The sequence below is a fragment of the Lathyrus oleraceus genome, chromosome 7, assembly GCF_024323335.1.
Source record: "Lathyrus oleraceus cultivar Zhongwan6 chromosome 7, CAAS_Psat_ZW6_1.0, whole genome shotgun sequence".
Lineage (NCBI taxonomy): Eukaryota > Viridiplantae > Streptophyta > Magnoliopsida > Fabales > Fabaceae > Lathyrus > Lathyrus oleraceus.
Window position 1 is genome coordinate 127,627,853 of NC_066585.1, and position 25,366 is coordinate 127,653,218.

The following is a 25,366-nucleotide window of genomic DNA, read 5'->3' on the forward strand; positions in this document are numbered from 1 at the left end:
CATGTGATTCAGTATCAGAGAGATAATTGTCATGATGATCATGGATTTGGGGTGGTGGTCCATCCAAATCATAGAGCCAATTGTTCCTATCATGTACACTCGTCCTAGGGTTTGGCAGGGTAAACAGGTGTACTGGTTGGCTGTTAATGAGGAATTCAAACACATCCGGGCCTAGGTTCCTAATGATACTGATGCTGACACAAAATAGGATGTTCATAGGTCGTATAACCCTGACGACTGGGTAATATAGTCCCATTGCATGCGCTATCATGGTCATTAAGCCTCCCACTGAGATTGGTGGATAGTCTTCCTGTGCTATATGATATAGATTAACTATCATGAATGTAGCAGCGTTAACAGGTCGGGCCTGTGATGCGCAGTACATTATAAAAAGTTCGTCTTTGGACACAACGATTATGTTCTTTTCCTTTCCAAATAGGGTGTGAGATAGGATCTTATGAAAGTAACGAATGGAAGGGTTATGGATGTTCTTTGATTGCATAAGGTCTGGCTCGGGATGGTTATTTCCAGTGATGCTACACCTAAAGAGGTCTAATTGATTGTCCACAAGTATGTCTTCCTAGGTAATGGTAAAGGTATCAGATCCATTAGGACATCCTAGGAGTTCAGCCATTTCTCTATAGGTGTAGCGGTAGTCTTTGTCAAACAATCTAAAGGTGATTAGGCCTTTGTTAAATCCCATACCATGGTTTGGCAGGTACAATAGGGAGCTTAGGAATTCTAGAGTCAACCTAGTAATGGAACTAAATCTTCTCTTGATAGCAAAGGTGTCCCAGCCTAGTTGGTTAATTAGGAACATAACACTGTCTCTTATACCTAATTTGGTCATGGTGTGTTCATGTGGGTATAAGGTTATTGTCATTTCTCTCTGAGCTAGAGCCTCAAAACGTCTCCTTTGAGCTCTGCCTCTGAAGACTATATCCATGTAATTTACTTGTTGCATTGTGATAGTCAGTAGCTAGATAAAATCAAGTAGATAATAACATTAAGTTAGTAATGGTCAATAATACAGAAATGTACCGATTAACTTTATGAGAAATAAATAAAGAAGAAAACAAAGAAATGAAAATTAAGCAATAGTAATAATTATAAATTTGTGATGAAATTAAATAGTTAAAGACAGAGTGTGGGTTGTCTCCCACCAAGCGCTTTGTTTATTATCGTAAGCTCGACAGGAATAGGATAGGTGTTATTCTTTCGAATGTGCTTGAGGCTCTGCAAGCTTAAGATTTTCAATGAAATCATTGTTATCAATGTTGTGGTAATGTTTCAAACGTTGACCATTTACTATGAATGGTTCACTCGTTTTTCCTTTTATCTCTATTGCTCTATTCGGAAAGATATTGGTAATTTCAAAGGGACCGGACCATCTAGAACGAAGTTTTCCGGGAAAGAGTCTGAGGCGGGAGTTAAACAGGAGTACTTTGTGGCCTTGGTTAAACTCTTTCCTTAATATGTGATTGTCATGCCATTTTTTTGTTCTTTCTTTATAGATTCGGGCATTCTCATACGCATCTAACCTAAGTTCTTCTAGTTCGTGGATATCTAATATTCTTTTTTCTCCTGCGGAAGTATAATTGAGATTAAGGGTCTTAATGACCTAATATGCTTTATGTTCTAATTCTACCGGCATATGACATGATTTTCCATAAACTAGCTTAAAAGGTGTGGTTCCTATTGGGGTCTTATAAGTTGTCCTATATGCCCACAGGGCTTCTGGTAATTTTGAGGATTAATCTTTCCTAGAGGTGGCAACTGTCTTTTCTAATATTTGTTAAATTTCTCAGTTCGATACTTCTACTTGCCCACTCGTATGTGGGTGGTAGGGTGTTGCTACGCGGTGTCGGACTCCATATTTTAGTAATAGCTTTTCAAAAATCCTTGAAATAAAATTGGAGCCACCATTGCTGATGGCAAGTCTCGGTACTCCGAATCTAGGGAAGATTATTCGCTTAAAGAGTCTAATTGCCACTCGTGTGTCATTAGTTGGAGAGGATATGGCCTCAATCCATTTTGATACGTAATCGACCGCAACAAGGATATACTTGTTACCAAAAGAGGACGGGAAAGGTCCCATAAAATCGATTCCCCAAACATCAAAGACTTCTACTTCCAAAATGCCTTTAAGTGGCATTTCTTCGCGTCTAGATATGTTGCTAGTGTGTTGACACCGGTCGCAATTTATGATCGCGATGTGGACATCTTTCCACAAAGTAGTCCAAAAGAGGCCGACTTGCAAGATATTAGCGCAAGTCTTCGAGGTGCTTGCATGTCCTCCATATGGAGAAGAATGACAGTGGGAAATTACATTTTTTACCTCATCTTATGGGACACATCGACGGAAAATACCGTCAGCACCTCTCTTGAAAAGTAGAGGTTCATCCCAATAATAATGTTTAAGATCGTGGAAGAATTTTTTCTTTTGTTGGTAGGTCAAGTCTGGCGGAAGCACCCTAGCTGCTAGGTAGTTGACGAAGTCAGTGTACCATGGTAATGTGGTTTGGGTGTAAATTGCTTCCACTACTTCATTTGTTTTAGTATCCTTATGGGTTAGCGTATCTTTAGCCGTATTGCTTTCCAATTGGGCTATGAGTCTTTAGTACGGAAAATCATCGTTTATAGGCACTCGTTCAGGTTAAATACCTTCCATTCTTGACAAGTGATCAGCCACGACGTTTTCTGTGCCTCTTTTATCCTTGATTTCTAGGTCAAACTCTTGTAATAGTAAGATCCACCTTAGGAGTCTTGGTTTTGCGTCTTTTTTGTTTAACATGTACCTAATTGCAGCATGATCGATATAGATAGTTATCCTTGCTCCTACTAGGTAGGAACAGAATTTATCCAGAGCGAACACTACGGCTAAAAGTTCCTTTTATGTGGTGGCATAGTTCATCTGTGCAGGGTCTAGGGTTCTACTTGCATAGTATATTGCAGAAGTTTCTTGTCCCTTGTCCTAAGACTGCGCCTATAACATAGTCACGCATGATTTCAAAAGGTAATCTCCAATCGGGTGGTTGCATGATAGATGCGGTGATAAGAGCTCTTTTCAGTTGTTCAAACGCCACTAGACATTTGTCGTCAAAGATGAATTCAGCGTCTTTCATCAATAAGCCAGTCAGTGGTTTGGTGATTTTTGAGAAATCTTTAATGAATCGCTGGTAGAAACCGGTGTGTCCTAAGAAGCTTCGTATTTCTCTTACGGTTTTCGGAGGCTGGAGGTTTTCTATAACTTCTATTTTGGCCTTGTTGACTTTAATCCCCTTGTTGGATACTATGTGTCCGAGCACGATTCCTTGTCGGACCATGAAATGGAATTTTTCCCAGTTTAGCACTAGGTTCACTTTTAAGCATCTTTTTAGTACCATTTCAAGATTCAATAGGCAGCCTTTAAAGCTCTGTCCGCATACGGAGAAATCGTCCATGAAGACTTCCATGATGTCATCTATGAGATCAGCAAAAATTTCCATCATGCATCTTTGGAATGTTGTAGGAGCGTTACACAGTCCAAATGGCATTCGTCGATAGGCGAATGTACCATAGGGGCATGTGAAGGTCGTTTTCTCTTGGTCGTCGGGATGAATAGGAATTTGGAAAAATCCCGAGTAACCGTCTAGGTAGCAGAAGTGAGAATTCTTAGCCAATCTTTCAAGCATTTGATCGATAAACAGCAAAGGAAAATGATCCTTCCGAGTGGCTTTATTTAATTTTCTATAATCAATACACATTCTACTTCCAGTAACCACTCTTTGTGCTATAGATTCTCCTTTTTCATTATTCACAACTGTGACGCCTTCCTTCTTTGGTACGACATGTATTGGGCTGTGTAAGACCCCAATTTTGTCCCTAAGATCCCTCATGGCATCATATCATTTCATTACATAGCCTCAAGGATCTTTGAGCATCCTGGATTCCTGTCCCCTTGGGTGGGATCTCCTGTGAGTGGTTTGAGATCACCAGCCATTGCTTGCATTGTATGTTATTGCTTTTCTTGTTTTAATCACTAACCAAAAGCACCAAAAATATGTCATTAACCTTTTGTTTTGTAGCATCAAGCAAGCACAGGTAAGGCAATTCAAGGAATTCCTTTGTACAAGAGGTGATGGTATTTTCTTGGTATGAGGACCACATGATCATTCTATTGAGCTTATAGGAGCTAGAGGTTCATTTTGAAGCAAATTCCCCAAGTGGTTGAAGCTCAAATTCATCAGACATTGTCAAAGTCATCTGAGGACCATATTATCAACTATGCAGTCAATTGAGGGCTTTGAGGTGTGGGAAATGATTTGAGACATCCCATTCATGTTCAAACAAGGCCTATTCATCATGTCAAACATCTAACTTGAAGATTTTGAAGTCAAATCAAAAGTTTCCCAAAATGGAAAGTGACCTGTAATTTCAAGTTTCCAAAAATGGCAAGTTTTTGGTTCACATTCAACTTAACTTTCCAATATCAAAGAAGCTTCAAATGAATTTTTGGTCAACATGAAAGTTGAAGATCTTTCTCTCCTTGTTTCAAAAAGTCCAAGATCATGATCATCTGATGAATGGTTGAGAAGTTATGGCCAAAGGATCACAATGTGTACATGAAAGTCCAACATGGCATAACTTTTGATCCACAACTCCAAATTGAGTCACTCTTTTTGCAAAATGCTCCTTGTGACCAAGAGATTCCAAATCCATCATTGCCTTGCATGAAAATAGTTCACATGACCATTTGCCCATTCAAGTACATTTTGGAGGGAAAATGCATAATTTGAATTTGGTGAATCACATGAGCCAAACACCAATCCTATCATGTTCATGAGCTGATTTTAAATGTTTTTGAACCTTGCATGGGCACTGTTCACGTACTCATTTGCCATGCATAGGTGTATTTGCCAATTTTGCCATGCACCTCATATCTTCCTAATTTCAATTAACCAAGGCTTAATCTTAATTGCAGCATGCTTAATGGAGAGTATATAAGCCAAACTGCTAATCACATTTCAGAGATAAAAAAATTTAGATCTAGAATTGCATTTCCCTCCAAAAATTCTCTCAATTGAAACTTGAATTTTCTTCACATAACTCATCAATATTATTGCATAATCGTGTTCAGCATGGATCATTGATGAAGAATCAAGGTTTGGTTTGAAGGATTTGGCCAAGAATCAAGTAGATCGTGCACAAACTTATGAATATGGATCTTGAAAATTAAGCTTCATTCAAGTGGATTCAGCTGATATTTCTTGCATCAAACTTCAAGATACACGTAGAGGAGAAAATCTGGAAGTTTTGAGGCCTTGAACACACGATTTCAACTCACTGCTCTTCAAAGAGGTTGGAATTCGAATCTCATTATTTGCCATTTTCTTGCCATGAACTGATAGATCTTGTTGTGTTGATGATCCTGATGTGTTTAGATTTTGATTTGGTTAAGAATTGCATGAGATATGTTGACTGGAAGTTTGGTTGTGCATAATGTTTCGCTTCGATCTGCTCTTGTTAGGAAGATTTAATGTGAATTGAAGTTAGATTTGGAATGTGTGTTGCAGAGGATTTCGAATGGTACCATTTTCATGCAAATCTGAAAAAAAAAATTGGAACCTTCACCGGCGAATCACCGGAGAAGACGACCGGAATTACTATTCCGGCCGTCTGGTTCAAGCGCTAGGGCTCACTGTGCGCGCGCCTGTAATCGTCCAAACCACGGTTTGAATCCTTGCCATGCCATTTCATTTTTCACTTGTTTCCTTTCCCTTGCGCCAAACGATGCGTTTCAATTGCCAAACGCGCCTGTAACCTCATGACGCCAGTTCGATCCTTCGCTTGGCATGTTTGTTTAAACTCATTTTGGAGCGCGCATGTGACCTAACAGACCTTGGTTCGATTCTCAGCGCCTGGCATTTTTTGTTTCCAATTGATTTTATGCTGAGCGCCTTGTACCTGATGCTCCTGTGTTCAATCCTTGCCATATGCATTTTTTAATTCCAATTCACATTTCTTTTTTTACATGATTCACATTATTTCCATTTATTTTCTTCAAATTGCAAAACTCATAAAAAATAACATATGTATCCAAATTAATTCAAACTTTTTTTTCACTTTCTTGTTTCGATGTCTATTATTTTGTGCCATTTATTTCCTGATTTTTGTGCTTCTGGATTTTTAAATGTGCTTGATTGTTTGAACATGATGCAAAAATGACATGTTGTGCTAATTGATTTGTGAAATGCTCATGGTTTATCCAATTGCCTTGAAATTTGACATGCTGAAACCTAACATGTGACATGATGTTTTGGATTTTGTTTGGCATTTTTACCATTTAATACCACTGTTTTGGACACATGGACATATGTTGTGACATTTGGTGTAACATTTTGTACCTTGTACTTGTGCATTTTTATTCACACACCATTTGTTTGCTTCTGGACCTAATTTTTTGGTATGATGCTTGTTTTAACATGTTGAGTGCACATAAAAAATTTCATGATCATTGAATGCTTTTCTGTTTTAATGTGGATTTTCTATGTTTGATGTCCAATTTTGATCACATTGTTTGCCTTTGCCTTATCTTGTTCATATGATGGCTTTTCCTTTTGATTTGGCTTTGGTCCTTTTGAGGCTTTCTTCTTGCTTGAATAAATGTGCTTCATGTGAAATGTTGACTTCTGTTTTGGTCCTTTGACTTACCTTTGACCCTAGTCTTTGTACTAGTGGTTTGTACTCACCAATTGTGTTTGTGTTTCAGGTATTTAGCACTAATGATTGGTGTAGCCTCATCATTTGAGATGCCATTTGCTTTGTTTACTAACCTTTGTTGTGTTGTAGGTCCCTTGATGTGATGAACTCACTTGAGTGATTGCATTTGAGACTTACCTTGTGTATAATTGTTGGATGATTCCTCTGTTGTCTGTTTTTTGTGTTTTCTGAATACAATATTAACTGTTTAAGCTTTTGTACAGGTACATTAGTCGCTAGCTAGCTCTTGCTTAGCCTTTGCTTTGGAGTGTGGTTGATACACCACTGAGGTAGCTTAGCCCTCTTACTCCATGTAGTCTGGAAGTCCTGTCGCCTTTTTGGCAGGCATTTGGCTGAAGTCCTCCTTAAGAGGCAATGTTTGTGATTGTTTACATTTGTGCTAAAGACCTCCTTGTTGAGGCATGTTACTTGTTAAGTCCTCCTAAGTGAATAGGCAATTGACAGATAGAAGGGATTAGCAATCAATCCCCTGTTAATCAGTGAGTCGTTCATTATGCTCGCACTACGTGCTGATGCTCTTGAACCTAACCCAAGATCTTTGTATAGAGTCAGTCAAGTGGAATAGGGTCCCTCATTCTGGATCCCCACACCTTCTTTGATTCAAGCTCACCCAGGCCAGGGTTAAGAGCATGAGGTCTTATCCTCATTTCCTATTCATCAGCTTCACCCTAACTCTCAATGTTAGTGGTTAAGAGCTCAAAAACACCACTACAGTTTTGGCTTGTTTATCGAGGTTGATATGACCCCTTGACTAAAGCCTAACCATTTGTCTGAGCCTCTTGTTTGTGTATAGAGTGTGATGATTGCATTTTTGTATGTTTGCATTGGTTGCTTGTTTGTTCTAGGAGTCAGATGTAAGACCATTGATTGGCTTTCTATTTCCTATTTGTTTTGTGGAGTTAGATATAAGTCCATATATTGGCATTCTGCATCCGTTTATTTTGTTGTTCAGAAGTTGGATATAAGTCCATATATTGGGATTCCGTTTCTGTTTTATTGTTCAGGAGTTAGATGTAAGTCCATATATTGGCATTCTGTTTCCAGCTTTGTTGTTAGGAGTTGGATGTAAGTCCATTGATTGGCATTCTGTTTCCTCTTTCTGTGGTCCTCTTGAATTTGCTTATTGCTTTTACCTTGTGTTGCCTAATTCTAAAGGAACTTACTTGGATCATATCTATGATCTTGAGAAAGGAATTCCTATCTGTGGTTGCATCCCTTAACCCTCACCTCTTGCATGTTTAACCTTGATCCATATTTTTTCATCCTTAACCCAAACCAGAAAATCTTTTGTGCAAACGCTTGACTTGTTTTCAACATTAGAAACCTAGGCCTTATGCCTTTGATTTTCAAATTCTCTTTTCACTAATACTCATTGTAAATGAACTCTAATTCATACCTTGACTTCATTTTGTGAATAATTCTAATTGGTTAATTCAACCCACTCAATTGCTTTTGTGGCTCTTGTCCACTCCTTAATCAAATTTTCATGCATTAGCCATAGATCTGAATTATCTTAGTGGTTGATGTAAATCTCACCTTTTGTCCTTAGTGATTGAATTGTAAGACTTCCATGCTTATTATAGGGCATAATCCCTCACTAGCATGTCGAAGCTTTTCTCACATGGTGGACTTGTGGTTGTTCAGGTCGAGTTTTCTCCCTTTGATAATGAAAGACCTTAAGGCTTTTGTTTAAAATCAATCCACTCACTATTTTGAAATTTGTTACCCGAACTACGGGGTTTTGATCCTTATCTTTCATGAGAAGGTACGTAGGCAATGGGTTCATCCATCCAAACACAAAATGTAAATAAACTTGTATATTCTTCTCTCATCTCTTCAATCATGTTTGCACAAAAATATTTCATAAACAATAACCAATACAACAAGTTGTGAAAAGGGCTCCCTAGGAGTACCTAGGATGTTGTGGGTGCCTAACACCTTCCCATTGCATAACCAACCCCCTTACCCAGATCTCTGACCCCCTTTTGCTAGTTTTGTTTGTAAAATTGTATAGGTTTTTATTCGCTTTCTAACCATTCCTTTGGATAAATAGAAGTGCGGTGGCGACTCGACTTTGTATGATTTACTTGGATTTAGTTAATATCTCCAATGGTGACGAATACACCGCTACAGAAAAGTGGCGTCTCTGCTGGGGAACAAACTTTCCTGGTGGGTTTTGCCAACTTTTCATACTTGTTGTGTTATACTTGTTTAGTACATATTTTTGGTGCAATTTGGGATTACTGTATTATTTGTAATGCTTGAATTGCTTGATATATCAATTGCTTGCTTGCTTGGTGATCTCTGTGAGATGAGTTCTGTACCCGAACTCGAGTGCACCTTAGGATAGGAGAATGGCATAGTCTCGTCGACTTGTGTGGAGCTATTCCTTAGCAAGTTGACTTGCGAGTCCATTCACTTGGTGGAGGACATGTTCGGCAGGTTTAAACCCCAGTACACTCCCTTTGGGTGGTTCTTAACCGAGACTCCATGCTCGTGACTCGCAACAAACCCGTGATTCATGGTTGATCCGTTCATACATCCTTAATATCAATGGAACTTGGGTGTCGATAAGGTGTAAACCACAATCCACCAAAATGGATGATTGATATTAAGGAGGGTTGAACCGTTCATATATCGTTAATATCAATGGAACTTGGGTGTCGATAAGGTGAAAACCATAATCCACCAAAATGGATGATTGATATTAGGGATAATATGAGCCATCCCATGACCTTTGTCTGGTGTGTTTTGCTTGATCCTTGAGTGTGATTGTTGATCGCTCGACTTTATGAGTCGAATTGGGGTACAAACTGCAAGTGCACAGTTCTATCGCGTAGTTTTAAAAGATATCGATCCCACAGGGACTTATGAATCGATATACCGTTATCTAAGGTTACTTCGTAAAGCTAAGGCAGGCAATACTTTGATTTTTGGGGGAAAAGGCTAAAACTAAACTAAATTCTAGATTAAATATCAATAAAGCGGATATCGGTATGTAGTTCGTCGTAATTAGGGAATCAATTCTTTATTGGTTTCTTGGTTTTAAAGTAAATCTTTTCAGTTGACGCTATTGGTTAAAAGTTTTATCTCAAACTCTCGCTCTGTTGAATAAACTATGATTTTATATTAACGTAGCTGTCACTTATAGTTAAGTCAAAAACCACTTTTTTGAAAACAATAGAATCCGTAGAAACTCTTTTTAAGAAAACACTAATCGTTTAAACACCCTTATCTCAAACTCTCGCTTTGTTGACTTAGGTTATATAATTAAACTCAAATGCTTAACTCTCGCCCTCACATTCAATCTTTAAAAATACTTTTTGAAAAAGGTTAGAATTTAATTAACTCTAAAAATTGCTCTCGCCCTGATCTAGAGTTAATGTCCAATTTACACTGTCCAGTCAAAACCTCAAACTCTCGCTCTATTGATTTTAACTTCTTTATGTCTTTTACTTTCGTACAAAAACTTTGTTATTAAACCTGTAAATTGAGACCGTAAAAAGAGTGATTTTAATTTTAAACTTTAGATAAACCAACTTAGTTTTGATTCCTTCATTCCGCTTACTTTACATACCGATACCTAAATAAATTAGCCAGACATGCTAAACAGACTTAAATAAATATCATGCATAAACAGACTCATCGCAGGCAAACGGTTAAATTAAGAGTAAAAACAAGCATATATAAATTCAACAAATAAATATAGAACCTGAATAATTAAATAGCAGTCTTGAACACTCCACCACAGACCGGTTGGATTTGTTCTTGAGTTCTTCAATCAGGCAGAAAAATAAAACGAAGGGATAAAAAAACTAGATTCTAACGTAAGGTTAGATCCGGTAAAAGGTACACAATAGTTTCCGGTGTAGAAACTATTGTGCGAAAAATTAATTAAGAGCTAGAAAAGAAAATAGAATTGCAAAAGGAAAACAATATAAAAATTTGTCAAAGTAATACTGTAAAAATATGCCTAAGCTGCTGGAAGAAGAAAAATTACGAAAACGGCAAAAATCTGGAAAAAGCGTGGAACCCTGAGCTTTCCAAAAAGCTACTATTTATATGCTACCTCCTGCAACTGCTTCCGCGTCAAAAGTCTTCAACGTGCAGAATAGTTGGGCGTGGAAATAGGGCTCAACTCTCTCTCAACGTCTCTGAAGCGTTCCTTGTGCCTCAAATATAGGGGAATGGTGTGACGTCCGTCACACCATGTGTGACGCTCGTCACACAAGTGCATATAGCGTGACGCTCGTCACAACCTCTGTGACGCTCGTCACAGGCACAACGCCTGTGCCTTCTTTGGGTTGGGCTTGGCTTTTGCTATTTGTTTCCAGAAACTTCTTTTTGCACCTCCTTTTCTTCATTTTTTTACTTTTGCTTCAAATAGATACCTGAGATAAATAAAAAGGAAATACTGCGTAATATCTGATAAAATGAAATAAATTAAAGTAAATAATAATATAATTTAATTGAATTAAGTCCTAAAATGTGATATAATTTCATGTTATCAAACTCCCCCATACTTAGATCTTTGCTTGTCCTCAAGCAAAATACGGTATAGAACTTAAAAATTTTAGCCAGATAAAATTTCAAAACACACATCAATTCGTACTAGGTTGCATGTAAACTTTGTTTAGAAGTGACTTGAGTTTAATCTTGACATCGACAACCACCGTCACAACCTCAGATAACCTCACCTCATGCAAACCAGTTCAAGTAATGCCATTATAGCCGTCCTAGTTCCTTTACTCTTATTTCACCCGTTTTCATTCTAGCGAAATCACATTAAGCCCTTTATCTTTTCGCGCACATAGTGGAGTAACCGGTTAGTGATTCTGATCCCCTTTCAGCTGGAAGTTCTGGTACATAAGTCGGATAACTTCGTTATTCAGTCCATTGCAAATTGCGGGGGATCTGACCGTAGTTCGCCCTACCAAGTTCAGTACCAGATACCTACTGAACCAACTCATAATGGATCTCTTGTATTATGCTTTTGTATGATCTGCAACCTTTAGATTAAATGATCTGGTAAGGATCACCTAACTTAATTAGTGCATTTCCTGATATATATATATATATATATATATATATATATATATATATATATATATATATATATATATATATATATATATATATATATATATATATATATATATAATATATATATATATATATATATATATATATATATATATATATATATATATATATATATATATATATATATATATATATATATATATATATATATATATATATATATATATATATATATATATTTTTTTTTTTATGTTACTTTGGGAATCATTCACTTATATTCATCGGCTCTCCACGTAGTTTGCTATTAAGATGGTGCTGACTTCTCGTATAAACTACTTGGGGTTACTATAAGGTTAAAAGTCCATGGACTTGGTATAATAGGTGCTTATCCTGATCTAACGTGTTGAGGTTCTCAGAGCGTTGTTATGGTAATAATTTTGTTTTTGATTTCACTCAAGTTTTATAAAATAAGCAACCTTTATACTTATAGAGTGTGTTAAATTTTTGTTATGGCTCATGAAAATTTGAGGGGAAATAGATAATAGAAAGTTTTTCACGCTAGGGACTTAACTTAAAATAAATCTATATTATGATAATATATATATATATATATTTTTTTTTTTATAAGGGAAATAACAATGAAAAGAAAAGTACATACTTGAAAAGGGAAAAAGGAGGATAGAAAGAACATGGTTTTCCCCCCATACTTAAATTAAACATTGTCCCCAATGTTTTAAGGAAACGAAATACAAAAAGGAAAAGAAAAGGGAACTAAAATCAATGTGGCCTTCCGCCTCTTGTTCTTGGGACTGGTGATCGCTGACGTAAGTCTAAGTTGTCGAACCTGCTAAACAACTCAGTGAACCGCTGATCGGTTATGGTATTCCTCTCTTCCTGCTGTTGTTGCATTTGACGCATCATTTGCATCATCTCGACATTCTGTGCTTGTATACCATCAATAGCATCCATGATGTCGTCGTTGGTTGCAGGCCTTCTTCGTCGACGACGTTGTGAGGATGTGCCAGTTGCATTACCGGAAGGGTTGAGCGGAACTGATTGTTGTGCAGGAGCATGATCACCTTGCTCCATTTCTTCAAACTCGTCTGCAGACGGGTTTGTATGCGAAGGCTCGGTAGCTTCGGGAGCATTCAGATCATAGAGGTGGCGGTTGGGATTGGTGACATCTGTTAGGGAAATGTTGGGGAGAACAACGCTTGGGACGGCCTGGTTATTCACCATAAGGTAATATTTTCCGCCTATTCGGTTCTTTATTAGGCGACTGGACCGACAGTAGCCTATATCCATAAATAGGGGAGGTAAAGATTCTAAAGTTTGAAGTTAGTCCCCTAGGTTTAAGCCAAGTGCTATGGTGGTGATTAATCCACCAATTATAAAAGGTTGCCAGCCTCTAGCACATAAGGTGCGGATATGATGAAATAGAAAGGAGGCGGCGTTTACCTTAGTATCCAGTTCGAAGACGCAAAGGAGGAAGAATAACTCCTTTGAGTTGACCTTGCTGTTGTTCGGTCTTCCAAAAATGGTGTTTTGCAAGATGCGGATAAAGTACCGGATAGTTGGGTTATGTATGTGGGAAAGAAGGAGCTCTTCCCAGTTGTTGGCATCTATACCGGATATTCGCTTGAAAAGATCGAAAACGGCAACTGTGTTCCAGTTTGAGTTTGGAGGTATTCTGGGGTGTACCTGACCTTCTATGGGAAATTGTAGCATGGTACTCAATTGGTTTTGGGTTAAGGAGTACTCGGTGTTGAACATACGGAAGGTTGCGGTACCTGTTAAAAATTCGTCTTCACCGGTGGGAGTGGTGTATTCGTATGAACTTAAGAATTCTAAGGTTAGGGAGGGGTAGGTGGGTTGATTATGAGTGCAAAGGAAGGTTAAGTCGGCAAGGCGGAGCATCCACTCGATACCTTGGAGTAATCCTAATTGTTGTAAACAAGTTAAATCAGGATACCTGGTGGAGACGACGCCTCGCTGTTGGAAACGCTCGAATTGCTCCCTTTGATAATTTTCATCTTCGGATCGGAAGATGATATTTCCGAAATTCTGGTTTTCCGCCATAGTGACGAATGAATTTGAAGGAGTAATTTGGAAAGAAAGGAAATGTATTTGATATTAGAAAATGGTTTGTGGTGAATGAAGGGAGGTTTGGTGGGTATTTATAGGAAACAAATTTGGAAATTGGAAAGGAGATGGTTGAAAAGTAAATAAATGTGGGTAAATGTGAATAAATGGGGAAGATAAAAAGTTGAAGGGTGTAACGTTCGTCTCCAACGGCACTGTAACGTTCACCTAGTCTGGAGGGTGTTACGCTCGTTACAGATGCATGACGGGCGTCACAAGTACTTGGCGTGCCGTCCGTCATAGGTTGTGTGACGCTCGTCACACAGTCTTTTTGGCAAGGCTTCAGCTAGCGTTCTTCATAGTTACTTTGGTAATATATTTATTTTTATTATTTTGTTTTGCTTTTGATTATTTTATTTTGCTAATTAATTTCTCTTGCATGCTATTCTACTTTGCATAGTAGTGCATAAATATATTTTTCTTTAATAAGTCATGTAGGCAGCAAAAGTAGAGAGCAGATATTACATAATAAAATGAATAAATAGCTTCAATAAAATAATCATAATGTAACAAGGAGAAAAACAAAAAGTGCGAAAGAGAAACAAATACGAATATAATTTGAAATAACATTAAATAATTAATCTAGCTTAAGACTAAATAACTAAGAAAAATAAATAAATTCTATCCATCTGCACGATCTCTGGCCGGAGGAGCAAAGGAGTTAACACGGTGTAGCAACTCGTGAAACTGGTTTGTCATACTGTTCATGTATCCCAGAAATTCGTGCTTCAGACTAGTGAATTCTTCTCTGAGGGCATCTTGTTCTGACATCAAAGCTTCCATGGCAGTGTTATAATCAGTTCCGGGCATACGATGTCTAAGGTCGGGTATTGCCGATTCTTCAGTCTGAGCAGGTTGAGGAGGAGGATCAATATCATGATATCCAGATGGTGTCTGAGGATCTGATTCAGCATAAGGAATCTGGTCATCATAAATCTCATAGTCATCACAAATCTCATAGTCCTGGATGGATTCAGTGGATCTAGCAGGAGAGGGGGTTTCGTTCAGGTTGTAGAGCCAGTTGTTGCGGTTATGAACACTAGTCCTAGGATCGGGCATGGTGAATAGGCAAAGAACTTGGTTATCAATGATAAGCTCAAACTCATCAGACCCTAGGTTTGCTATAAACAAAGTGTTGAAGAGGAAGGGTATACTCATAGTAGTAATGCCACAAAAAGGGCTTAAGTCAAGCATAGGCTGACGTAATCCAATAGCATTACCTATCATAGTTATCAAACCGCCTATTCGGATTGGTGCTCGCTCATCTTGGATAAGGTGGTCCAAATTTGCTAACATAAAAGTGGCACCGTTTACTGGACGATTCTGAGAAGCACAAAATATGATGAAGAGTTCATCACGTGAAACTGTGGTACTGTTTGGCTTCTTCCCAAATAAGGTGTGGGTCAGGATCTTATGGAAATAACGGAAGGTCGGGTTATGTATGTTTCCAGAGAGAAACTCATGTTCCTCGGGATCGTCATTTCCAGTCAAGTTACCCCAAAAGTGTTCAAGTTCTCTATATTCAAAAAGCTCCTCTTGGCTCACTGTGAATGTGTCAAAGGATGTAGGGAAGCCTAAAAGGTTGGTAAAATCTTGAATATTAAATTGGTACTCCATGTTAAACATTCTGAATTGTATAAAACCTCTGCTTATTCCTTTTCCATGGCTGGGTAGATAGATCAGAGAACTAAGGAATTCTAGAGTCAGTCTCCGGTAAGTGACAAATTGTCTACGGATAGGAGCGGTTTCCCACCCTATCTGATTCAGCAAATACAGGACACTTTGTCTTAGTCCAAGGGCAGTCATTGCCCAGTCATCAGCATACAGGCTAGGTAGCATCTCTCTCATGGCTAGTTCCTCAAACTTTTGTTTCTAAGCTGTTCCTCTGAATTTGATACCCATACGATCGATATGTCCCATCAGGTTAGTGTTAGCTAGAGAAAATAAAAACAAGAGTTTTAGTCAGGATTTGGCCAAATGCCGAAAGAAGAGAAAAGTTTTTAATAAATTAAAATAAATTAAGAATGAATACTAAACAGAAATTAAAAGAATAATTAAGGAAGAAATAGAAAAATAATAATAATAGAATAAGGAAATAATAAAATAATTTGTGGGTTGTCTCCCACTAAGCGCTTTGTTTAATGTCGCAAGCTCGACATAAAAACAATCAATTACAATCTATAATTTCTGGAGGCATTTCGTCTAAGTGCAAGACTTGCGAATCTTCATTGTTTTCTGCATAGTGATAATGTTTTAGACGTTGCCCGTTTACGGTAAATGGTTCCATAGATTTGCCTTTAATTTCTACTGCTCCACTGGGAAAAACATTGGTGATTTGAAAAGGACCTGACCATCTAGATCGTAGTTTTCCCGGAAATAACTTTAGTCTGGAGTTAAATAAAAGGACTGTATCGCCTTGTTTGAAGATTTTCCTTGATATGCGCTTGTCATGCCATTGTTTTGTTCTTTCTTTGTAAATTCTGGCATTTTCGTAAGCGTCTCTTCTGAGTTCCTCTAATTCGCTTATATCAAGGATTCTCTTTTCACCGGCGGCTTTATAGTTTAAATTTAGATTTTTAATAGCCCAATAGGCTTTATGTTCTAATTCTACCGGGAGGTGACAGGATTTTCCATAGATTAGCTTAAATGGGGTTGTCCCTATGGGTGTTTTGTAAGCAGTTCGGTATGCCCATAAAGCTTCTGGTAATTTCAATGACAAGTCTTTCCTTGAAGTGGCGACTGTTTTTTCTAGTATCTGTTTGATTTCTCTGTTAGATACTTCCACTTGCCCATTGGTTTGAGGGTGGTAAGGTGTCGCTACTCTATGTCTTACGCCATACTTAAGCAGTAGTTTTTCGAGTACTTTGGATATGAAATGCGATCCACCATCACTGACAACTATTCTTGGGACACCAAACCTTGGAAATATTATATTCTTAAAGAGTCTAGTTACTACTCGTGTGTCGTTTGTTGGGGAAGCTATAACTTCAATCCATTTTGATACGTAGTCAACTGCCACGAGTATGTATTTGTTGCCGAAAGAGGAATGAAAAGGTCCCATGAAGTCTATTCCCCACACGTCGAAAATCTCGACTTCCAAAACGCCCTTTTGTGGCATCTCGTCACGTCTAGATATGTTTCCTGTACGTTGACATCTGTCACATTTCTTAATAGTTGCATGTACATCCTTCCATATACTTGGCCAATAAAAACCGGCTTGTAGGATTTTAGAGCAGGTCTTGGATGTACTTGCGTGTCCACCATAAGGAGCGGAGTGACAGTGTTGGATTATACTTTCTACCTCTTCTTCGGGTATACACCGACGGAAAATACCATCGGGACCTCTTTTAAAAAGTAAGGGGACATCCCAGTAATAATGTTTTATATCATAGAAGAATCGTTTCTTCTGTTGGTACGATAAGGTAGATGGAACTATTCCGGCAGCTAAATAATTGACGAGGTCAGCGTACCACGGTGTAACAAATATTGCTAAGGTAGTTTCTTCCTGTTTATCAGCGTTATTTTCTTCTAAAGTAGCTATAAGCTTATCGTACGAGAAATCATCGTTAATTGCTGTTCTTTCCGGTTCAAGGTTCTCAAGTCTAGAGAGGTGATCTGCTACTACGTTTTCAGTTCCTTTCTTGTCTTTGATTTCCAAATTGAACTCTTGTAGTAACAGGATCCACCTTAGGAGTCTAGGTTTTGCATCCTTTTTAGTTAAGAGGTATTTGATAGCAGCGTGGTCAGTGTAGATGATTATTTTGGCTCCGACTAAGTAAGAACGAAATTTATCTAGCGCAAACACTACTGCTAGAAGTTCTTTCTCGGTTGTGGCGTAATTCATTTGTGCTTCATCTAGAGTTCTACTTGCGTAATATATAACATGAAGCTTTTTATCTTTTCGTTGTCCTAAAACAGCACCTACAACGTAATCGCTGGCATCACACATTATTTCGAATGGTTCATTCCAATCTGGTGTCTGCATTATGGGTGCGGAGATCAGTGCTTGTTTAAGCGTTTGAAATGCTTCTAAACATTTATTGTCGAATATGAATTCAGCATCTTTCATCAATAATCCGGTCAACGGTTTAGTTATTTTAGAGAAGTCTTTAATGAATCGTCGGTAAAAACCGGCATGTCCTAAGAAGCTTCGTACTTCTCTCACAGTCTTCGGAGGTTGAAGGTTTTCGATTACCTCTATTTTGGCCTTGTCTACTTCAATTCCTCTATTTGAGATGATGTGTCCTAAAACAATTCCTTCTTATACCATAAAGTGGCATTTTTCCCAATTAAGTACTAGGTTTACTTTTACACATCGCTCTAGAACTTTCTCTAGGTTTTCAAGACATTCTTCAATGCTTTGTCCGCATACGGAAAAGTCATCCATAAATACTTCCATGATGTTTTCTAGGAAATCGGCGAATATTGCCATCATGCATCTTTGGAAAGTTGCAGGAGCATTACACAAGCCAAACGGCATTCGTCTATAAGCGAAGGTACCAAAAGGGCACGTGAACGTTGTCTTTTCTTGGTCATCAGGATGAATTGGTATTTGAAAGAAACCTGAGTAACCGTCTAGATAGCAGAAATGTGAATGTTTTGCTAATCGTTCTAACATCTGGTCAATGAATGGTAAAGGGAAATGATCTTTTCGGGTTGCTTTGTTTAGTTTCCTATAGTCAATGCACATTCTCCATCCCGATTCGATTCGTTTGGTTATAGTTTCTCCTTTTTCATTTTCAATGACTGTCATACCTCCTTTCTTTGGTACTACGTGTACAGGACTAACCCATTTGCTATCAGATATAGGATATATGATACCTGCCTCTAATAACTTGGTTATTTCCTTCTTCACTACCTCACTCAGGATCGGGTTTAGTCTTCTCTGGTGTTCCCTAGAAGTTTTACAGTCTTCTTCTAGCATGATGTGGTGCATACAAATAGAAGGACTTATTCCTTTAAGATCGGTGATGTTGTAACCTAGTGCGGTTGGATATTTTCTTAAGATATGCAGGAGTTTTTCTGTTTCGAGTCTTCCTAGGTCAGCATTAACTATCACTGGTCGTTCAAGCTCTAAGTCTAGGAATTCGTATCTCAGATTCTTGGGAAGTGTTTTCAGGTCTAAGGTTGGTTTCTTGAGGCATTGCGTAGGGTCCGGTGTTATTGCTAAACATTGGTTAAGTTTGTCTTCTACAAGGTAGTCAGATGATTTGTCTTTTTCTAACTCCGTTTCTTTTATGCATTCATCGATGATATCCATGAAGTAACATGTATCTTCTATTGCAGGTGCTTTCAAAAATTGGGAAAGAATGAACTCAATTTTCTCTTCTCCTACTTCGAAAGTGAGTCGTCCTCGTTTTACGTCTATGATTGCACCGGCGGTTGCTAAGAACGGTCTTCCCAGTATAATGGGCGTAACTTCATCTTCTCTAATATCCATAATTATAAAATCAGTTGGAATGTAGAATTGACCTATGCGCACTGGAACGTTTTCAAGAATTCCTACAGGATATTTTACGGAACGATCTGCTAGTTGCACAGACATTTTAGTTGGTCTTAATTCTCCCATTTCAAGTCTCTTTCATATGGATAAAGGCATAACACTAATACCGGCTCCTAAATCGCATAAGGCTTTGTCAATGACAAATTTTCCTATGTGACAGGGTATAGAGAAACTACCTGGGTCTTTAAGTTTAGGAGGCATATTCTGTATTATAGCACTACATTCAGCAGTAAGTGTAACGGTTTCGCTATCTTCAAGTTTTCTTTTATTAGAAAGAATTTCTTTTAAAAACTTGGCATATGAGGGCATCTGCGTAATAGCTTCTGTAAACGGAATAGTGACGTTTAATTGTTTTAGTAGGTCGACAAATTTTTTAAATTGGCCCGCATCTTTGGTTTTAACAAGCCTTTGAGGGTAAGGGATAGGTGGTTTATAAGGTGGTGGAGGTACATAAGGTTCCTTCTTTTCTACGGTTTCCTTATTACTCTCTGCCTTTTCCTTAGGTTCACTTTCCTCAGTTGACCTTTCAGAGTTTTGGTTTTCTATCCTTGGGTCAGACGGTCCTTCCACTTCCGTTCCACTTCTCAGTATAATTGCATGAGCGTGGCTTCTTGGGTTAGGTTGGGGTTGGCCAGGAAATGTACCAGTTGGGGCAGCAGTAGGCGCTTGTTGTTGAGCTACTTGTGATATTTGCGTTTCCAGCATTTTGTTATGAGTAGCCAGGGCATCTACTTTACTTGCTAGTTGTTTAATTTGTTCGCCAGTGTGTACATTCTGGTTTAAGAAATCTTTATTGGTTTGCTGTTGAGAAGCTATAAAGTTTTCCATCATGATTTCCAAGTTGGATTTCCTAGGGGCGTTATTGTTAGATGTAGATGGGGTCGGCTTCTGATATCCCGGAGGTATAGCTGGGGCTTGATTTGGAGATTGTCCAGGTGCGTATAGAGCATTATTACTCTTATATGAAAAATTTGGATGATTCTTCCAATTTGAGTTATAGGTATGCGAATAGGGGCTTCCTTGAGCATAGTTTACTTGCTCCGCTTGGATTCCTGTTAGGAGTTGACAATCTGCAGGAGTGTGACCTTGGATTCCACAAACTTCGCAATTCTGAGTTATGGCAACTACTGTAGCTGGAGGTGATACATTTAAACTTTCAATTTTCTGGACTAGAGCATCCACTTTTGCATTAAGATGATCAAGGTTACTTATCTCGTACATGCCAGTTTTCGTTTGAGGTTTTTCCACCATTGTTCGTTCGGTTCCCCACTAATAGTGGTTTTGAGCCATGCTTTCGATAAGTTGGTAAGCGTCAGCATAAGGTTTGTTCATTAGCGCACCACCTGCGGCGGTATCTATTGTTAACCTTGTGTTGTACAGGAGACCATTATAGAATGTATGAATTACTAACCAGTCTTCTAAACCATGGTGTGGACAAAGTCTCATCATGTCTTTGTATCTTTCCCATGCTTCGAAAAGAGACTCGTTATCTTTCTGTTTAAATCCATTTATTTGGGCCCTTAACATAGCTGTTTTGCTTGGCAGAAAATATCGAGCAAGAAAAACTTTCTTCAACTCGTTCCATGTGGTGACTGAGTTGGAAGGAAGAGATTGAAGCCATCTTCTAGCGCTATCTCTTAGTGAGAAAGGAAAAAGACGAAGTCGAATTGCCTCTGAAGTGACACCATTAGCTTTAATAGTATCAGCGTATTGGACAAATACGGATAAATGAAGGTTAGGATCCTCGGTAGGATTCCCAGAGAATTGGTTCTGTTGCACTGCCTGCAACAGTGAAGGTTTGAGTTCAAAGTTGTTTGCTTCGATTGCAGGTGGAGCAATACTTGAATGCGGTTCATCTTGCGATGGAGCGGCGTAATCTCTAAGAGCACGAGCTAGTTCTGCCATCTCGGGTATCGAAGGGAAAATATTTTTGAAATCAGGAAGTTCTACAGGAGGGAGATTGTTCGCAGCACGATATTCCCGAATTCGTCGTAAGACTCGGAGATATAGTTCGATATCGTTGATTCGTAAGTAATACGGTTCGCCTTGAGAGCGAGTGCGTGGCATACAAATCAACGAAAGAAAGAAAAGAAAAAGAAAAGCCTTAGTCTCTACAGCATAACAGGAGAGTTACGATATCGACTAAATAAAAGTCCCCGGCAACGGCGCCAAAAACTTGATCGCTCGACTTTATGAGTCGAATTGGGGTACAAACTGCAAGTGCACAGTTCTATCGCGTAGTTTTAAAAGATATCGATCCCACAGGGACTTATGAATCTATATACCGTTATCTAAGGTTACTTCGTAAAGCTAAGGCAGGCAATACTTTGATTTTTGGGGGAAAAGGCTAAAACTAAACTAAATTCTAGATTAAATATCAATAAAGCGGATATCGGTATGTAGTTCGTCGTAATTAGGGAATCAATTCTTTATTGGTTTCTTGGTTTTAAAGTAAATCTTTTCAGTTGACGCTATTGGTTAAAAGTTTTATCTCAAACTCTCGCTCTGTTGAATAAACTATGATTTTATATTAACGTAGCTGTCACTTATAGTTAAGTCAAAAACCACTTTTTTGAAAACAATAGAATCCGTAGAAACTCTTTTTAAGAAAACACTAATCGTTTAAACACCCTTATCTCAAACTCTCGCTCTGTTGACTTAGGTTATATAATTAAACTCAAATGCTTAACTCTCGCCCTCACATTCAATCTTTAAAAATACTTTTTGAAAAAGGTTAGAATTTAATTAACTCTAAAAATTGCTCTCGCCCTGATCTAGAGTTAATGTCCAATTTACACTGTCCAGTCAAAACCTCAAACTCTCGCTCTATTGATTTTAACTTCTTTATGTCTTTTACTTTCGTACAAAAACTTTGTTATTAAACCTGTAAATTGAGACCGTAAAAAGAGAGATTTTAATTTTAAACTTTAGATAAACCAACTTAGTTTTGATTCCTTCATTCCGCTTACTTTACATACCGATACCTAAATAAATTAGCCAGACATGCTAAACAGACTTAAATAAATATCATGCATAAACAGACTCATCGCAGGCAAACGGTATAAATTAATAGTAAAAGCAAGCATATATAAATTCAACAAATAAATATAGAACCTGAATAATTAAATAGCAGTCTTGAACACTCCACCACAGACCGGTTGGATTTGTTCTTGAGTTCTTCAATCAGGCAGAAAAATAAAACGAAGGGATAAAAAAACTAGATTCTAACGTAAGGTTAGATCCGGTAAAAGGTACACAATAGTTTCCGGTGTAGAAACTATTGTGCGAAAAATTAATTAAGAGCTAGAAAAGAAAATAGAATTGCAAAAGGAAAACAATATAAAAATTTGTCAAAGTAATACTGTAAAAATATGCCTAAGCTGCTGGAAGAAGAAAAATTACGAAAACGGCAAAAATCTGGAAAAAGCGTGGAACCCTGAGCTTTCCAAAAAGCTACTATTTATATGCTACCTCCTGCAACTGCTTCCGCGTCAAAAGTCTTCAACGTGCAGAATAGTTGGGCGTGGAAATAGGGCTCAACTCTCTCTCAACGTCTCTGAAGCGTTCCTTGTGCCTCAAATATAGGGGAATGGTGTGACGTCCGTCACACCATGTGTGACGCTCGTCACACAAGTGCATGTAGCGTGACGCTCGTCACAACCTCTATGACGCTCGTCATAGGCACAACGCCTGTGCCTTCTTTGGGCTGGGCTTGGCTTTTGCTATTTGTTTCCAGAAACTTCTTTTTGCACCTCCTTTTCTTCCTTTTTTTACTTTTGCTTCAAATAGATACCTGAGATAAATAGAAAGGAAATACCGCGTAATATCTGATAAAATGAAATAAATTAAAGTAAATAATAATATAATTTAATTGAATTAAGTCCTAAAACGTGATATAATTTCATGTTATCAATTGTTGCATTCATGCATTCATCTGCATCCGTATCATCAAAAAATGAGATTTTTTTTTCAAGGAACTTAAGGAGTTTATTTGCAAAATTTTCAGACATTGGAACCAAAACAAAAAAAAGGGACATTATTTGATGAGATATTTTCCATATGCAATAAAATGATTAATATTTCAAAAGTTTTCAAATAAAACCCTAAAGGTATCTCTGAAATAAAAACAAATCATATGCACGAGCATTGCATGCATCATTTGCATAAGCAGGTGTTGTTCTCAGCCTCTGGTCCCGTGATCTGACTCTGTTGCTCTTCATTTATTTCGAAGACAAGCTGACTCACTGGTACTACACCAGAGCCAACTCTTCCAGATTGATGGATCATCTTCAGCAAGAGAACCGTGAGCTCAAAGAGGAATTTGATAGACTGAGTGCTTTGTTAGCCACTTGTCTTCCTTCTCATACATAGATGCTGAGGATGAAGTTGGAACTCCTTTCCAAGATTTATCTATAGCCGAGCCTGTTAAGAAGAGAACTCATTCATTTGCTTCCTATAGAGATGCAAAATTGGCCATTGAATGTGGTGCAGTTGCTGGTCTAGGAAAAATGATTGAGCTTGAAGACAATAAGTCTCGGGCTGGCATTGGCTTTTCTTCTGGGGTCTTCAATGAGAAAGGGTTGTTCAAGAGTGGAGGTTTCATCCACACTAGTCAGAGCGAAGATGCTGCTGCTATTCTGGAAGAGGATACAGAGGATTCTGACAATTTTGTCATCCCTGGTGGGATCTGCAATAATTGGGTCGCTGTGGATGTTGTAAGACCCCAATTTTGGGCCCTAAGATCCCTCATGGCCCATATCATATCATATCATGGCCTCAAGGATCATTGCATGCCTTTGCTTCCCTCCTAGTGGGTGGGTTGTCTTGTGAGTGAGTTTCTTGATCACCAAGCATGCATTGCCTTTGTATATCATTGCTTTTCATATGTTTACTAACCAAAAAGTACAAAAATATTGTCATCTAACCATGTTACTTGCAGCTGAAGCAATCATCAGTCAAACAGTCAAACCAGTCATTAAGCAATGGATGGTGGCCATTCTTGAAGAATTTGGGCACCATGATCAATAATCAAGAGTTCATATATGTTGTGATATCATTTGGAATCAAGATCTCAAGGAATTAGGGTTTGGAATTCATCAGAAGGTGGTTCAGTCAAGCAAAACCCTAGAAAGTCAAATGTTGGTCAACTGTACATTTAATCAGTGATTTGATGATGGGAATTGGTTTGAGAGGTCTCATTCATGTCCACATAAGCCTCATATAACATGTCAAACATCATCATGGAAGAATTTGAAGTCAAACAAGAAATTTCCCAAAATAGAAACTTGACCTGTAATTGGAATTTGCCAAAAATGGAAACTTCTTGATCCCAAACTTACATCATGATACAAGCTTCAAATGAATTTTTGCCCAACATGAAAGTTGAAGATCTTGTTCTCCCATTTTCAAAAAGTCCAAGAACACTCAATTCTCATGTATGGTTGGCAAGTTATGATCAATTCATTCTCCAAAATTTTTGAACTTCAAAAGGCCATATCTCTCAAACCATTTGGCCAATTTGGGTGGGGTTTTTTGCAACAAGTCACATTTGATCCCCTCTTTCCAAATATGTCATCATCATTCACCAAAACTTCACCAATCAAAATGGCATTTTTGAACTAGCTTGAATTATTTCAAGTGAGGTGAAAAAATGAATTTTCAAAATAACCAATTCCAATCACTTTTACCACTTGCAAATGACCAGAAATTGCATTTTGGATTTGCTCAAAGCCCAAATTCGAGCTGTGGCCATGCACATGCACCACTTGAGTGGAATTTCACAATTAACCATAAACCTTCATTTAACCAAAATTCTGTTTACCACTCACTAACCAAACATTATGCAAATCTTAATCACAGTATATATTGCAGTTTCTGCTCAGAAAACCCTAGCAGCCACAATTGAAAACAGAAAAA

At 38.0% G+C, this 25,366-nt stretch overlaps 1 pseudogene; it reads left to right on the top strand.

The window, feature by feature from the left end:
- Positions 1-20,870: 20,870 nt before the first annotated feature.
- On the top strand, positions 20,871-20,970 carry LOC127108861 (uncharacterized; annotated as a pseudogene).
- The last annotated feature ends 4,396 nt before the right edge of the window (positions 20,971-25,366 follow it).